At 35.1% G+C, this 3180-nt stretch overlaps 1 non-coding gene across 1 annotated transcript; it reads right to left on the bottom strand.

Moving 5' to 3' along the window:
* Window positions 1-1561: 1561 nt before the first annotated feature.
* LOC130953280 (small nucleolar RNA R71) lies at window positions 1562-1665 on the bottom strand. The gene has a single exon (XR_009075451.1). It is a non-coding gene; the product is annotated as a small nucleolar RNA R71 (small nucleolar RNA).
* Between the last annotated feature and the right edge of the window lie 1515 nt (window positions 1666-3180).

Below are 3180 nucleotides of genomic sequence, written 5' to 3' on the forward strand. Positions count from 1 at the left end.
AAGTGTTCTTGTTGTTCATCTTGACATTCATAGCATTCTTGCATGCATCCATTGTTTTGATCTAAAAATTTCATGCATTGAGTATTTTTGTTGTTTTTCTCTCTCATAATTAAAAATTCAAAAATAAAAAAATATCTTTTCCTTATTCTTCTCCAAATTTTCGAAAATTTGAGTTGACTTAGTCAAAAATTTTTAAAATTAGTTGTTTCTTACAAGTCAAGTCAAATTTTCAATTTTAAAAAATCTTATCTTTTCAAAATCTTTTTCAAAAATTATATCTTTTTCATTTGTTTTCTATTTTTCGAAAATTTCAAAAAAATCTTTTTCAAAATCTTTTTCTTATCTTTATATCATATTTTCAAAAATATGCTAACAATTAATGTGATTGATTCAAAAATTTGAAGTTTGTTACTTTCTTGATAAGAAAGGTTCAATCTTTAAATTTTAGAATCTTATCTTGTAGTTTCTTGTTAGTTAAGTCATTTTAAAAATTAAATCTTTTTCAAAATATCTTTTTCTTAAAATTTTATCTTATCTCTTATCATATCTTTTTCAAAAATTTTATCTTTTTAAAATTTGATTTCAAAATATCTTATCTAACTTCTTATCTTCTTATCTTTTTAAAATTTGATTTTAAAATCTTTTTTAATCAACTAACTAACTTTTTGTTTGTTTCCTATCTTTTTCAAAACCACCTAACTACTTTTCCTTCTCAAATTTTCGAAAATACCTTTCTCTTTTTCAAAAATTCTTTTTAATTAATTAATAATTTTTATTTTAATTATAATTTATCTCTAATTTTCGAAAATCACTAACCCCTTTTTTTTTAAAAATTATTTTCGAATTCTCTTCCTCTTCTCTTCTTCTATTTAATTATTTAATTACTAACTCTTCTCTTCACCTCTCTTCATCTAAAAATCCGAATTCTTCTTCACTCTTCCCCCTCTCTTTTTCTACTAACACAAATGAATCTCTATACTGTGACATAGAGGATTCCTCTTTCTTTTCTTGTTTTCTTCTCTTTCATATGAGCAGGAACAGGGAAAAAGGCACTCTTGTTGAAATAGATCCAGAACCTGAAAGGAATTTGAAGAGGAAATTAAGAGAAGCTAAATTACATTATTCTAAAGGTAACCTTTCAGAAACATTAGAACAAGAGAAGGAGATGGCAGCCGAAAATAATAATAATGCAAGGAGAATGCTTGGTGACTTCACAAAACCAACATCCAAATTTGATGGAAGAAGCATATCCATTCCTGCCATCGGAGCCAACAACTTTGAGCTTAAGCCTCAACTAGTTGCTTTAATGCAACAAAACTGCAAGTTTTATGGACTTTCATCTGAAGATCCTTATCAGTTTTTAACTGAGTTCTTGCAGATCTGTGAGACTGTAAAGACGAATGGAATTGATCCTGAAGTCTACAGACTCATGCTTTTCCCTTTTGCTGTAAGAGACAGAGCTAGAATATGGTTGGATTCACAACCTAAGGATAGCCTGGACTCCTGGGATAAGCTGGTTACAACCTTCTTGGATAAATTCTTTCCTCCTCAAAAGCTGAGCAAGTTGAGAGTGGATGTTCAAACCTTCAAACAAAAAGATGGTGAATCCCTCTATGAAGCTTGGGAAAGATACAAGCAGCTGACCAAAAGATGTCCATCTGACATGTTTTCAGAATGGACCATATTGGATATATTCTATTATGGTCTCTCTGAATTTTCGAAAATGTCATTGGACCATTCTGCAGGTGGATCTATTCACCTAAAGAAAACGCCTGAAGAGGCTCAAGAACTCATTGATATGGTTGCAAACAACCAATTCATGTACACCTCTGAGAGGAATTCCGTGAATAATGGGATACCTCAAAAGAAAGGAGTTCTTGAAATTGATGCTCTGAATGCCATATTGGCTCAGAACAAAGTGTTGACTCAACAGGTCAACATGATCTCTCAAAATCTGAATGGATGGCAACATGCATCCAACAGTACTAGAGAGGCAGCTTCTGAAGAAGCTTATGATCCTGAGAACCCTGCCATGGCGGAGGTTAATTACATGGGTGAACCTTATGGAAACACCTATAACTCATCATGGAGAAATCATCCAAATTTCTCATGGAAGGATCAACAAAAGCCTCAACAAGGCTTTAACAATGGTGGACACAACAGGCTGAACAATAGCAAGCCATATCCATCATCTTCTCAGCAATAGACAGAGAATTCTGAACAAAACACCTCTAATTTAGCCAATATAGTCTCTGATCTGTCAAAGGCCACTTTCAGTTTCATGAGTGAAACAAGATCCTCCATCAGAAATCTGGAGGCACAAGTGGGCCAGCTGAGTAAGAAAGTCATTGAAACTCCTCCCAGTATTCTCCCAAGCAATACAGAAGAGAATTCAAAAGGAGAGTGCAAAGCCATTGACATAGTCAATATGGCCGAATGCACAAGGGAGAAGGAGGACGAAAATCCTAGTGAGGAAGACCTCCTGGGACGCCCTTCAATCAAGAAGGAGTTTCCTATTAAGGATCCAAAGGAATCTGAGGCTCATATAGAGACCATAGAGATTCCATTAAATCTCCTTTTGCCTTTCATGAGCTCTGAAGATTATTCTTCCTCTGAAGAGGATGAAGATGTGACTGGAGAGCAAGTTGCTCAATATTTAGGAGCTATCATGAAGCTGAATGCCAAGTTGTTTGGTAATGAGACTTGGGAAAGTGAACCTCCCTTGCTCATTAGTGAACTAGATACTTGGATTCAGGAAACTCTACCTCAAAAGAAACAAGATCCTGGCAAGTTCTTGATACCTTGTACCATAGGCACCATGACCTTTGCAAAAGCTCTGTGTGATCTGGGGTTAGGGATAAATCTTATGCCACTCTCTGTAATGGAGAAGCTGGGGATCATTGAGGTACAACCTGCCTTGTTCTCATTACAATTGGCAGACAAGTCATTGAGACAAGCTTATGGAATAGTAGAGGACGTGTTAGTAAAGGTTTAAGGCCTTTACATCGCTGCTGATTTCATAATCTTAGACACTAGGAAGGAAGAGGATGATTGCATCATCCTTGGAAGACCTTTTCTAGCCACAGCAGGAGCTGTGATAGATGTCAACAGAGGTGAATTAGTCCTTCAATTGAATGGGGACTACCTTGTGTTTAAGGCACATGGCCATCCCTCTGTGAC

Source organism: Arachis stenosperma, chromosome 9, assembly GCF_014773155.1.
Source record: "Arachis stenosperma cultivar V10309 chromosome 9, arast.V10309.gnm1.PFL2, whole genome shotgun sequence".
NCBI classification, from domain to species: domain Eukaryota; kingdom Viridiplantae; phylum Streptophyta; class Magnoliopsida; order Fabales; family Fabaceae; genus Arachis; species Arachis stenosperma.